The following is a 14,921-nucleotide window of genomic DNA, read 5'->3' as shown; positions in this document are numbered from 1 at the left end:
CTAGAAAACAGGAGAACAAGAAAGTTTAAGCATAACAAAGGTAAAAAGGGAATCAGAAAGTGCCCCATGGAGTAGTATCAAGCTATTCACACTTTCTCCCTTTGTCTAACACAGCGATTCTACTGAACAGGGAAGAAATATTAAGTGTTAACACCTTGATTTTAAGCTTCAATTATAAAACTGTTTCAGATTATGTTCTTGTAAGAAGTAAGAAAGCAAGTTAAGAGAAAGAAGCATGTAGGAAAAAGTGGATAGCAAAAGTACTATTGGCAGGTTAGCAACAAACTGGAACAGGGTATGGAGTAAGGTTTTACAAGAGTCTATCCCGAGCCCAGAACTATTCAGTATTTTTTTATTAACTTGAGTGAAAGAAATGACAGGTATGGTTAATAAATTTACAGGTGATACCGATCTGGAAGGGACTTAACTTGAAGGACGGGATTAGAATTCAAAATCCTAATTAACTGAATTCTTACTGACTACAGCAGAGGTTAGGCACTACTCAGAGCAGATGCAAAGTTCTATATTTAGAGGTAATCATCTGCACAGTCATAGTATAACAGATGACTGTATACAGCTGCACTACAGAAAGAGACCTAGGAGTTAACTGGTACATTTTGTGATCCAAGGGCAAATGCATATGGGAAGAGGTTTTACCCCCCATGAGAATTTCTTCACTCATCTACGCCATGGAGTTGCCCTCAGCTGGAAAGTCATGCCCAATTCTGGGTATTAATTCAAGAAGGATGTGAACCAGCTAGAAAAGGCAACAAGAATAATCAGAGGTCTGGAAAACAGGAAAAGCTGAAGGAATTATAGTTGCTCAGTCTAGAGGGATGAAGAGTGATGTGGCAAAAAAATCATACATACTTTACAATAAATTCTTAAGGTCCATTGTCAACAGTACAATAGTGATCTTAAAGTTTGAAAGCTTTACCTTACATGCCAACAAAAATGTCTTGACATCCAAGACTTTTAGAAATGGAAGACAGTCCTCTACCCATTCCTGTTTGACAGCAAACCGAACAAATGTCTGCGACAGACAGGAAGAAGCAGCATCACATTGATTTTTTTAATGGAATTAAAACTTAATTCAAATAATCAAGTAAAAAGAACTGGAGCTGGAGAAACAGGTAAGTGCATGTCCTATAGGAAGAATACATCTGAATTATGTGAATTACAGTTGTGCTAGGTTTGCATGGCAAAGTTTTGGTAGTGGGGGAGGCTACAGGGGTGGCTTCTGTGAGAAGATGCCAGAAGCTTCCCCCATGTCCAATGGAGCCAATGCCAGCTGGCTCCAAGATGGACCTGCTGCTGGCTGAGGCCCAGCCCATCAGCAACGGTGATAGCGCCTCTGAGATATAGGATTTAAGACCGGGGGGAAAACTGCTCACAACAGCAGCTGTGAGAGAGGAGTGGTAATATACGAGCGGAACAGCCCTGCAGCCCCCCAGGCCAGCGCCGCAAGGGGGGGTCCAGGGGCCGCAGCGGAGATTCCCCCCAGCCCGTGGTGAAGCCCACGGTGAGGCAGGCTGTGCCCCTCAGCCCGTGGAGGCACACGGTGGGGCAGGTACCACCTGCAGCCCATGGAGGCCCACGGTGGAGCAGATACCACCTGCAACCCATGGAAGACCCCACACCAGAGCAGGGCGATGCCTGAAGGAGGCTGTGACCCCATGGGAAGAAGCCCACGTTGGAGCAGAATCCTGGCAGGGCCTGTGGCCCCATGGAGAGGAGACCCCACACAGGAACAGATCTGCTGGCAGGGTTTGTGACCCCATGGGGGACCCATGCTGGAGCAGTCTGTTCCTGAAGGACTGCACCCCATGGAAGGGACCCACAGTGGAGCAGTGTGTGAAGAACTGCAGCCCGTGGGAAGGACCCATGTTGGAGAAGTTCATGGAGAACTGTCTCTCATGGAAGGGATCCTGAGCTGGAGCAGGGGAAGAGTGTGAGGAGTCCTCCTCCTGAGAAGGGAGGAGCAACAGAGACAACGTGTGATGGACTGACTGCAACCCCCACTCCCAGTCGCCGTGTGCTGCTTGAGGGGAGGTCAGAGAAAATTTGGAATAAAGTTGAGCCTGGGAAGAAGAGAAGGGTGGGGGCAGGGTGTTTTAAGATTCAGGTTTTTATTTCTCATTACCCTCTTCTGATTTGACTGGCAATAAATCAAACTAATTTCCTCAGGTCAAGCCTGTTTTGCCCGTGACAACAACTGCTGAGTGATCTCCCTGTCCTTACCTCAACCCACAAGCCTTTTGTTTTATTTTCTCTCCCCTGTCCTGCTGAGGAGGGGAACGACAGAGGAGCTTAGTGGTCACCTGGCATCTTGCCATGGTCAAAGCCACCACAACAGTATAGACGCCACATACTTTCTGGCGGGCCTCTTTTCCCTTTTATTCTGATTGTCAGTGACCTGCAACCAAAGTTTTTGTCGCATCGCCCTTTAAATATCATTAGATTGCCAATTTTTGGTACCTATTCTTTGCAAAGCTGATACTACCTCTGCCTTCAGGAACTGAAGCACAAGAAGGAAGAAAGTGACAATCCAGTTCTACGTTAGTATTTGTGAGCTTTACCACTGGAAAATGGGATTAAAGAAACTGAAGACAACTTGTTGATGTTTACTGTCTCATTTAAAGCTACACATCATTTAAAGCATAAACACTTCTTCATGTCAAGCCACTGCCTTCTGCTTTGATTATCTCTATACATTGCTGATGGTGGTATTTGTGACTTGGGCAGACAATTCAAATGTGATACCAGAATTGTGGCAGTAGATGGCATAACTACACTGTGATCTTGGGGAAACTTCAACTCCGCTCTTTTCTTTTGCCTAAACCATTCAGACCAAATATTTAAAACAGAAATTTAAAAATGCTTTATACCCAACATATTTTGCTCTTAAATTGAGGAAGCATGAAGCAAACTGATCATCTATACAAGCAGAAACAATATAGTGGGAAATGGGGCTGTTTTCTTGTTAGAGAAAGTTGTGCTCTAGGCCCAAATTTTTGTAACAGTGGTCAGAATCAAGCCAGAATTCAGTGCTTAAATTCCTTTCTTGCAACTATAAGCAATAAAATGTAGATGTATAGAAAATGTGGTTAACATTACTAAGCCTTCCTTTAAGATTATTTTCTTCCATACAGATTTTAAGGCAAAATTTGGTGGGTTTTTTTAAGAAATAGTAATTAAATTTAGAATTAACTGTGTTTGGAATGTTTCATATCAGAATGTTTCCCTTTATCTTCTCAGCTATCACAGGTTTTCAAAAATTTCATGTGAACTTATTTTAAATTACAGTAAAAGCCTCAGTGTGTTTCAGCCTATGAACTCAAAAGTGATGAGTAGATATTAAAGCATGTAATTGTAAAAACATTATACCAAAAACAATGTCATACAAGACAGACAGCAGTAAAACTAAGCTTCCACTACCAGTAAGGGGTTAGCAGTACCTTAAAGAAAACTGAACTGCATGGTGCTTGTTTCCTTTGCACTTAAGAACGTTTCAGGATTCATGCTGTAAACTCTCCAGTAGACATCAGCATTATCTTGTTCATGTGATCCTTATTCACTGAACTGTACCACAGGCTCTCAGAAGGAATTGAAACAAGTAGAGATATTCTTAAAAAGCTGTAGCATCAGAGTAGCTAATACCCCTAACATGTGGCATAGCATCTGGAGACAGAAGTGCCCCACAAAGCAACACCAACCCCCCTTAGAATCCCAGATCCCTTCCTCAGTACCACCATGTCTCTTCTTTCTTCACCTACCTTTACTGCTATCTTTCCTTACTTAGAGAAATAATGCAGGAAGAGATACTGTCTACAAATATTTCTATAATGTATGCGTAAGTTTTGAGGGCTGTGGACCACTCTGATGTTCTTACTGGCAGTTTAGGCAAAGAGACATCACTATCCCTTCCCCATTTCATCATCTCTTCTTTACTAAACTCTTGCAGGCAAGCTTAATCTGTTTCTAATTTGCACTCAGAACTTTGTTTATTCTCCTGGGGACACACTGGGTATACACACTTTTCCTACACCCAAAGAGCCTTCTGCAGTCTTCAACAGATTCTTCCACTGTCTAGAAGAGTCTTTTATAGTGCCCTTGGACAAAAATATCCATAAAGAGGGAAAGAGCTAGATCCTCTTACATAAGACTTTGCCAAGGAGGACTCGAGACTTGAAAAAAGAAACTATCCTTCCAGTTCCGTATACGTGCTTTTGTTTACATCAGTTGTGATATAAGCAAAGAGGTTCAGGCAGGTAAGTTTTGTCTCCCTTGTGCATTGTAGTAGCCTTAACTACACGATCAAATTTCTTTCATTCCAGTCCAGGATGCTGATGCTCACTGAATAGAGGGTACTCAGCATTTTCATGTTGTTCTTCTTACCCTGTATGCAGCCTCACAATTTAGTATATTCTTTACACTTTATCCTAAATACTCTCTTACTGATTTCTGTATGAAAGTGAAGTGTTTGTCACCCATCACATTGTCTTAGTGTTCTCTTACAAATGTCTCAGAAAGTAAAGGGGCATTATGATTCCTTTGCTTTTTTATCAGTGATAAATCAAAGCACGAGAGTCAAAGTTAATACAAGGATGACAACTTTTTCAAAAGTACAGTGTGATTCTTTTAAGTTTTCAGAACAGTTTCCATTCACTAAAGTTTAGCTGTGAAATCTCAGCACATCTGTGAACTGGGATACTCAGGGGAGAAGTAGCATGCAAATAGTGGAGGTTTTGGGTTTGGGTTTTGCTTTTTAGTTTGTTTTGTGTTTGTTTGTAGGAGTTTGATTACTTACTAAGATTCCAGTAAGACTTTGTGCAAGGTGAATTAAATTCTCAAGGACAAATTTCATCTGCCTAAGTTTTAAAACCCCTCTCTGCTACATCAGTGATTAAGTGTTCCTGTCTACATATCATTCAATCTCCACAAACCTCTGAAAGTTTGGACCTTATACCCAAAGTGTTTATTATTTTCTTGTAATTGCTGTTCAGTATGCAGTGCAAGTGTACTGGCTGTTAAAAATACAGTAGGAAGAGCACTTTGTGAGAGACTGTCCTAGTTTACTTATACATGGAAGTGTAGTATGTCTTGCTGGCAGTTATAGTATTCCAAAACCACCTTTTTAGTGCTTGGGAACAGTCCAACTACCCCCAAACTTTATAGCATAAGCCTCTATACTGCATGTTAGGAACTATAAAAAGGAACATTTCCCCAGCATTTCTCTCCCAGCCCAAAATAATTCCAAATGCATATGACCAAGCCTACTAAACTCATCAATAATACTCAAACAACTTGAGATGCCTTGCAACATGCCTTTGACTTGAGGGTGTAATCACAGAGAACAGTGTTACTGCTCCCAGAGGAAAATATTTCAATGTGACATGATGGCAATGGACTCTTCAGACCTCGCAGATTCTATTCTCATGCTCAAGTCAATCCAAGTTGCATCTTGAAGGGATTTAATTTAGTTTTTAAACAAAACAAGCTGGTTTGGGAAAAAGATTTTGCAACAGAAATGTGTTGTGTGATTCTTCCTCTCCTTTCTCCTCTCCCCCTGCAGTACATCCTGGAACCCCAATGAAGCTTCCAAAATAGAACAAATATTCATTAGGCTCCCTCTCCCAGTTATTTCTCCTTTGTAGGTAATGTAAATTCAACAGGTTTGAGTCCACGTGTAACAAGCAGTCTATCGCCTACTCCCAACCCCCTGCAATATTCTCTGCTGGCGAACCCACTCCATTGCTGGCAGCGTCGGGGGTGGTGGTGTTTGGGTTTAGTTTGGTTTGCGGGTTTTTTAAGAACTAAAGCCATCTAGATCCTTTTAGCTTCTGTACTTCTATTTCTGTCACAGTCCTGGCTTAATTCTTCTTTACCACATGAAGATGTTCTCAGGCTTTGTCTAACAAGTATTCTCTCTGTAGAAAGAAGAAAGTCTGCAGCTTTTACATATTTATCCAGTAACAAGTGTTCTCTTGCCCAGTGTCTTTTCATGTAACATCTGTCCCAATTCCCTATTTTCCTGGAAAAGTCAAGTCATGCTTGTCTCACAGGTCATAAAATTGTTCTCTGGAACCAAATAAACTTTCCTTTTGTGTCAAAGGCTTCCCTCAGTATTGTTAGGACTATTGCTCTCTCAGGACACTAGACAATGTACAGCTGATAGTAAAATAACACAACCCAACCACACCATTTACTCTGGGTTAACAGCTCAATGCATTATACACTAGGTTTTCTGGAAGACTCTGTTACACATAGCAAGAAACCTTGCAACAGTTGTATTGTCATTCATGATCTTTGGCCAAAATGGCAAACTCTACTGAGGTTTACAAATGTAAATAGTGATGTAAGCTTCTTCTATCCTATAGGTAAAGATATGTTTCTCCTTCCACTAATTTTAAGGGCCCATACATTTTGTCTGAACAACAGCTTGGATCTCCACTGCTCATACGCTACAGTTTCTTTCACTGTAGTATGCCAAATTCTAAGTAATTTCTATTTTTTCAGGCACTATCAACCTTCAGAAATGGACCAAATCCACTGTCTGCCAAGTTCTAGCTGTTTTGTCAAGCATCCACTGTTTTTCAGAGTTTTTATTCAGCATCCAATCTTTTATTGGATACATCTTGTAAAGCAGTAGAAAAAAAGCTGCTTAACCACTTCAATCTTGCTGCAACTCCCCCTGCTCAGTAAAATCATCTTTTCTCCAAGTGTAATTTTTGCCAAGAATACTGAATTCTTCAAGTTCCTACATTAACACCATGATGGTTTGGACCTGGCTGAATGCCAGGTGCCCACCAAAGCTGCTCTGTCACTCCACTCCTCAACCGGACAGGGGAGAGAATATAAAACAAAAGGCTTGTGGGTCAAGATAAGGACAGGGAGATCACTCAGCAATTACCACCACGAGCAAAACACACTTGACTTGGGGAAATTAGTTTAATATATTACCATTCCAATCACACCTTCCCCTTCCTCCTAGGTTCAGCCCTAGTCCCAGTCTTTTTGTCAAACCACTGTGCGGCACAGGGGGACAGGGAATGAGGGTTGAGGTCAGTTCATCACATGTTGTCTCTGCTGCTCCTTCCTCCTCACACTCTTCCCCACCTCCAGCTCAGGATCCTTTCCATGGGAGAGAGTCCTTCCTGAACTTCTCCAACATGGGTCTTTCCCACAGGTTGCAGTTCTTCACACACTGCTCCACTGTGGGTCCCTTCCATGGGGTGCAGTCCTTCAGGAACAGACTGCTCCAGCATGGGTCCCCCATGGGGTCACAAACCCTGCCAGCAGATCTGTTCCTGTGTGGGGTCTCCTCTCCATGGGGCCACAGGCCCTGCCAGGATTCTGCTCCAACGTGGGCTTCTTCCCATGGGGTCACAGCCTCCTTCAGGCATCGCCCTGCTCTGGTGTGGGGTCTTCCATGGGTTGCAGGTGGTATCTGCTCCACCGTGGGCCTCCATGGGCTGCAGGTGGTACCTGCCCCACCGTGTGCCTCCACGGGCTGAGGGGCACAGCCTGCCTCACCGTGGGCTTCACCACGGGCTGGGGGGAATCTCCGCTGCGGCCCCTGGACCCCCCCTTGCGGCGCTGGCCTGGGGGGCTGCAGGGCTGTTCCGCTCGTATATTACCACTCCTCTCTCACAGCTGCTGTTGTGGGCAGTTTTCCCCCCGGTCTTAAATCCTATATCTCAGAGGCGCTATCACCGTTGCTGATGGGCTGGGCCTCAGCCAGCAGCAGGTCCATCTTGGAGCCAGCTGGCATTGGCTCCATTGGACATGGGGGAAGCTTCTGGCATCTTCTCACAGAAGCCACCCCTGTAGCCCCGCTGCCACCAAAAATTTTGCCATGCAAACCCAGTACATACATCTAGAGTTCACTCTACAGAACAGATCCTTTGATGTAACTGATCATCATTACACATAAGAAGCCCTCCCAATATGTCATATCACAATGGCAATTCCTTCCCGAAAACTCGCATTATCACTCACTACCTATTTGTAGGATTCAGCATTGATACATTTTTATCAGGTTACCTTGTCTTTTTAATTGCTCCACCTCGAAGTTTGTTAGCACGCTACCATAGGTGGCATGCAGTAATTCTTCAGAAATAAGACGGTTTACATGGAGTTTTGATTCCAGACACCTGTAAGCTACAAAAAGCAAGCTTTCGCACTACCCGTTTCTCAGGTGTCTGCAGCCTTCCTGCAGGAAGCAGTCAAGGAATCTGCCTGCAACCCTCAAGAAAGGGACACAAGCCACTCCTGAAGAGGGGATGCCTCACCAGAAAGCAAGACAGAGGAGTCAGTACTATTCAATGTCTTCCATTATGCAATACCTGCTAATTGAGAATTGTGCTATTCAATAAAGAGATACCAAGCATGATGTGAACACAGATCTTTTTCTGAACAAAATTAACAACTGCGTCAGCTTTTATGGAAACTTGCATCTTAAAAGAGTTTGAATTCCATGCAAGATTACTTGAACGGGTGCTTCACAAATGCAAGGGAATAGGACTCCTGTGTATTTTTGCAACAAACTGTTGTTTTCCCGATTTGGAATCCAATTTTAAATATTCAATTTCCTGCAATATCTTTGGACTCCCTTCCAACTAACTAGCACAAAACGAAAGGTTTATGGTCACTTTATTGAACCAAGAGTATGTTGTTAAAGTACTAATTTGAAAATAGCATTTGAAAAGATGATGTAGCAAAAAAGACACTGCACAGAAAGTAATAAAAAAATATAATACAGACACAAGTCTCTGTCAGATTAATTCAAAGCTACTGATACTTGATATGGTTATTATTACAATCAAATTATTAGTATGAAGTAGTAAGTTTCAATACAGCATTAGATCACGAAGTACCAGCCAGACCATTGAAAAAACCTTCAGAATTTTGGCAAAGAGTGTATGGGTATTTCTGCATGTGTGAAAGGTTCAAAATTAAAAACTTCATTAATGTGGTTCTCCTCTAAAAATGGTTTAATTCAAAAGGTTCATAAGGCATAATTTATTCTGTTGGCTTGTTTTCTGAATGTTCAGTTTCAAAATAAAGCATAAGAGCCCAGGAATGTGGGGCAGGGGTTGCGTATCTCCCATTCATCTTTGCAAAATGCACTTCTGTGTTTTACATCCAGCTGATCCTACAAAGCAGCCATGGGGAGACTGCTGAAATCTGGGAGCATCACCTGGGTACACAAACTGCCCAGGACAGGAGAAGGGCTACTGAAATCACAGACCCCTTCTCAGGCGAGTGAAGAAATGGGGAGGAACTGGACATCTTGCACATGAGGGCTGGATTTTCCTGCCTTTCTGCTATTGCAGCCAGGAAGAGCCACTCGACAGGCCCCCAGGCCTGACCTACCAAACTGAGAGCACCTGTGGTTTCCCATGGTTCTCCATGCTGGCAGCAGTGTTTGCTCTAGCCACGCCAGGGCCACAATGTCCCCACATCCCAGCCACCCCCCACAACACATCGTGCATCTGAAGCCCAAGTACCAATGCAGGAAAGGAGACACCCCACAAACCCAGCAGGCTGGGCAGTGACAGCAGCCCCAACCCTGCCCATCACAGCTCTTGCCCAAGCATGCTCTCAGGAGGGAGCTCCAAAGCCACCACTACAGCAAAGAGGGCAGCGACACTTCTGGATGTGGGGGAAGTGACCAGCTGGATAACCTCCACCGTGGGACACTGTGATGCCTAACGCTGCAGCCCTCCCTCTCCCTCCCTGGCCACCAGCTCCTACCGACAACGGGACACAGCACTGCCCTGGCATCACCTACACCATTTCAAGACCGTTGGATTTACCGCTCCACTCTCAAGTCCAAACACCTGCAGCTCTGGAAATGACAAGCAACAACCGCTATTCAGCAGCAGCTCCTTTGGCTGCTGCAGCATGCCAGCACACGGGCGCCAGGCTCTGATGTCACCGCCATTAGGCACAGCATCATGGAGACATTTGAGAACTTCCACTTAGTACCCGCAGCCAGCTGGTGCCAACTCGTTAGTGCTTGCTGTCTGGCCGGACCAAGCCCAACTGCCCAGAGAAATGCCTACAGCTAGGCACCACTTTGGTCTAACCCTGACAGCCGTCTCCAGGAGAAATATCATCTGCTTCTGCTCTGGACGAGCTTGTTGATTCGGCCGACTCAGCTTCTCCTGTCCCTTCAAGATGGGACGAAAGCGCACCTTGTGATGCTGATCTAGCATTCCTCAAGGATGAAAATCATTTCCAAGCATGCAGCCAGGGCCACAGCACCAACAGAATCCATTTTTCAGAGGAGACCTCTGGTGACGCTGATGACTTTGCATCCTTCGCCTTTCCAAAGCAGCTCTGGAAGATGCTCCAAAGCCACCCGTTTCAGTCCATTTGGTGGGTTGTTGATGGCACCTTTGCTGCCACTGATGAGGAAGCCTTCCAAAAGAAAGTGCTGGCACAGAAAGAACCTCGTAGAGTTTTTGAAACTGGCAGCATGAAAAGCTTCTTTTGTGAGCTCCACCTCTATGGATTTTGCAAAAGTGCCACACGACTAAAACCACTGACTCGCTTGGTGAATTTCTGGCAGAAGCAGCAGTACCTTCTGCTCATAGCAAGGTACATCACTTCGCCTGTGGGTGAACTGACTCTCATAGTAATTGTGGTGCCAAAGCTTCACCTTCCAGTAACATAAGCCTTGGCAACACAGAAGAGGAGGATAAGGGCAGGAAATGCTCAGGTACTTACTCGCTAAGACTTAGGCATGAATGATGTGGTGGGTTGGCCTTGGCTGGCCATCAGGTGCCTACACAGGCCCTCTACCCATCCCCCTCCACCCTTCTTTTCTGAAACTGATCATTTTTTAAATTCTTTCTCTTTGCTTTCACTGTCATCAGGATCATGACCCAATTGCACTGAAAACACTCATACCTGGCACACTTAACTATTGGACTTCCACTTGTAATGCTATTGCAAATTAAACTAGGCAGATTTATGAAAAAATGAGTTGACTACTGGCAGCATAGTGTGGGTTAATGAAATGTTGGTAGTAGGAGTCACAACATGCTTGTTGGAATCTATCATTTGCATGGCTCAGAAATCAATGCAAAGAAGTGCACGTGTACATATCTGAGTCTGAATTTTATTAAGTTCACCTTCTTTGAAAAAAAATTTTATTATTTATTAAGCTCCAAATTTTGTGGTGTTTCTGTATTTTTTTCTTAAAGTTGCTCAAGAGGAAAACTACTGTGGGCCTATATGATTATCCATTAGATAACTAGGCATAAATGCAGCTGGAAGCCCAGAATTCTTATCTTTGTGTTGGAGGCAGGGGAGAGGGACGGGGGAAGGCTACTTCCTAAAGCCTGCACCTGCAGAGTATGGCTTACAGTGCAACTGGGCAGCGAGGGGTGGCTGGGGAGTGGGCGTTCGGTGGCCCTGGCACGGCCAGAGCAGGGGCTGCTGCCAGCGTGGACAGCCACGGGAGCCCCAGGTGCCCGAGGTGAGGCCGCGGGGCAGCCCCGGGGCCGGCAGAGCCGCTGCGCCCGGTGCAGGGGCAGGAGGGCGGGAGACCCCGGCCCTCTGTGCAGGTGCCCGGCTGTCCGTGGGAGCTGTGCCCTGGCTGGCTGGAGGAGCGGGGGCGGCAGGAGCCGCTGCTGGGGGCCGGGCAGGGCCTGGCTGCGCTGCGGTAGCAGGGAAAGGGAGGGGGCGCGAGGTCTGGCAGCTGCGGCTGCACCCCCACGCTGCACATCTGGGCTGCCTCTGGAGTGGTTTTCCTCCAGAGCTGGCACCGGTGGAAATGCAGCTGCTGCTCTCCTCTGGTGGCCAACTCTTTCTTGCACCTCTCAAGTGAGTGGGGATCATCTCTCTTCAAGATGAGGTTGTAGTAGAAGAGTAACTAAAATATGCAAGAAGAAGAGTTGGTTGCCAGTCTTTGGAGGTGGAGAAACACCAAGGCAGGACAACTGAGCCTTGTAACAGCAAAAGACCAGCGTGGGTCCTGAAAAGGTCTATTGGGCATTTGAAACCTAAAGCTTAGGCTGAGCAAGAAGTTATGCTCTGGTTCTGTTAAGGAATGAGCACCCTTGTGTTTTCACCTGAGAAGTGCGCTGAGAAAGGAATGAATCTCTGAGGATTTCCTGCCCTTATCCTCCTCTTCTGTGTTGCCAAGGCTTATGTTACTGGAAGGTGAAGCTTTGGCACCACAATTACTATGAGAGTCAGTTCACCCACAGGCGAAGTGATGTACCTTGCTATGAGCAGAAGGTACTGCTGCTTCTGCCAGAAATTCACCAAGCGAGTCAGTGGTTTTAGTCGTGTGGCACTTTTGCAAAATCCATAGAGGTGGAGCTCACAAAAGAAGCTTTTCATGCTGCCAGTTTCAAAAACTCTACGAGGTTCTTTCTGTGCCAGCACTTTCTTTTGGAAGGCTTCCTCATCAGTGGCAGCAAAGGTGCCATCAACAACCCACCAAATGGACTGAAACGGGTGGCTTTGGAGCATCTTCCAGAGCTGCTTTGGAAAGGCGAAGGATGCAAAGTCATCAGCGTCACCAGAGGTCTCCTCTGAAAAATGGATTCTGTTGGTGCTGTGGCCCTGGCTGCATGCTTGGAAATGATTTTCATCCTTGAGGAATGCTAGATCAGCATCACAAGGTGCGCTTTCGTCCCATCTTGAAGGGACAGGAGAAGCTGAGTCGGCCGAATCAACAAGCTCGTCCAGAGCAGAAGCAGATGATATTTCTCCTGGAGACGGCTGTCAGGGTTAGACCAAAGTGGTGCCTAGCTGTAGGCATTTCTCTGGGCAGTTGGGCTTGGTCCGGCCAGACAGCAAGCACTAACAAGTTGGCACCAGCTGGCTGCGGGTACTAAGTGGAAGTTCTCAAATGTCTCCATGATGCTGTGCCTAATGGCGGTGACATCAGAGCCTGGCGCCCGTGTGCTGGCATGCTGCAGCAGCCAAAGGAGCTGCTGCTGAATAGCGGTTGTTGCTTGTCATTTCCAGAGCTGCAGGTGTTTGGACTTGAGAGTGGAGCGGTAAATCCAACGGTCTTGAAATGGTGTAGGTGATGCCAGGGCAGTGCTGTGTCCCGTTGTCGGTAGGAGCTGGTGGCCAGGGAGGGAGAGGGAGGGCTGCAGCGTTAGGCATCACAGTGTCCCACGGTGGAGGTTATCCAGCTGGTCACTTCCCCCACATCCAGAAGTGTCGCTGCCCTCTTTGCTGTAGTGGTGGCTTTGGAGCTCCCTCCTGAGAGCATGCTTGGGCAAGAGCTGTGATGGGCAGGGTTGGGGCTGCTGTCACTGCCCAGTCTGCTGGGTTTGTGGGGTGTCTCCTTTCCCCTGGACATTCCTTGGCTTTGGTGATAAAACACCCCCAGTACATGCTTTCTGGCTTCCTGTATTTATTTCCCTTTGGGTTTTTCAGATGGACTCGGAAATGCTTTTCCCAGGCAGCAATCATGTGAACGGGGCACCTCAGCCCTGCCTTAGAACCATCCACCAGCCCTGCTCTGCTGACCAGAGGTGGCGCCTGAGCACTCCTGTTCCAGGAGAGCTACAAGACAGCACTGAGGCTGATTCTTATCACCAAGGGAAACTTCACCCCCCTAGAGGGAGTCCTACTGTCACTGACATCTCTGCTTCCAGACAGTTTGACCTTTTCTTGTAGTTGGGCCTTCCATGCCTGGGCAATTACAATTTGAATATCCCCTGCAGATTCTGTCCTTTCATGAGCAATTGCTCACACACATTCACCACTGCAAACCTTTCAAATTTCTCCTTAAGCTTCTTGCTCCCAATTTCCATTTCCAAAATCATTTGCTTTACCACACATAATTTTATTCCCTTTTCTCTCTTCTTCATTTGTTTACAGCTTAGTTTTAGACACCTTCAGATAAGGGTCTCTTTCTCTTACAGTGTAGGGTAAGACATGCTAGAATGGCCACAGACACAGACACCCAGTCCACCACTTGTGGGAACCTGGAATCGACCAACATGTGGGCCATGTTGGCCCATCATTCTTTCCTGCCTCTAGGTTTTATAATCATTTTTAGTCATTAGTACAAGCAATTCTTCCTTTTCTTCTTCCTTAGCCTCTTAACAAATTCGGCATTTTTGTTCTGGTCCTTGCTTGCTTTTTGCTATGCTCTATAACATACTAATTGGCTACAATGTAAGATCAACTGAACTAATTAATACATGCACAAGCACTGAAGTTAACAAACCCCATTGTATATGCTCAATATGTATATGTACCTCAATGCTATATTAAGTCATTTTTTCTCACCACCCTTTCCAGTCCGGTAACCATCTCCACCAGTCAAAACAGTTTTTCACCAGGTATTTCACGCAGTATGTGAACATTACCTCAAATTTTATGTTTGTCCATTTCTGTTCTCTGATCATCACCTGCATCTGTGCTGCAAGTGGTGTTAAGCAGTATCCAAATACCTTCCTGCCGTGACAAGCACATAATCAAATGCCATTCTGTTTTGCAGGGCTACCTGAGATGCTCACTGTGCCTCTAACTATAAGGCTGAGACAGCATTACCATCTCTCTCATTACAGCAGATACACTTACAGCCCTTTATAGTTGTGATTACAATGCCGATTGGTGGAAGCCAGTTTTTCCAAAAAAAAGTACTTTGCGAAGAGTGTTTTATCTTTTGTTATGCTGGGGTAAATTGTGCCCGTCTTTTCAGGAGAGGCCTGGATGTATTGAAACGCCAAGAAAAAAAAAAAAGAAACATTTTAACGCACAAGTGTCAGCAGGCAGTGTCTTACAGGCTTCAGAGTCACATACTCCTTATAATCTTTCCTTTTTAAGGTCTCACCACATAACAATTCTTATAGATTAGTATATGACCTGTAATAAAGTAAAACCAAATGCAAAACACTGAGCTACAATTTCTAAAAACAATCAACAGTTTCTAA

The 14,921-nt window shown here is 45.4% G+C and overlaps 1 protein-coding gene across 4 annotated transcripts in view; it reads right to left on the bottom strand.

The window, feature by feature from the left end:
* Positions 1-14,921, bottom strand: part of LOC308056817 (uncharacterized protein) — a gene marked incomplete at its 5' end in the record, with an annotated part of 365,182 nt that overhangs the window by 282,200 nt on the left and 68,061 nt on the right. The window lies entirely within an intron of this gene.

The sequence above is a fragment of the Falco punctatus genome (assembly GCF_963210335.1).
Source record: "Falco punctatus genome assembly, chromosome: Z".
In the NCBI taxonomy this organism is placed as follows: Eukaryota; Metazoa; Chordata; class Aves; order Falconiformes; family Falconidae; genus Falco; species Falco punctatus.
Note: the sequence above shows the minus strand (reverse complement) of the source record. Positions and strands in the feature narration are given on the sequence as shown.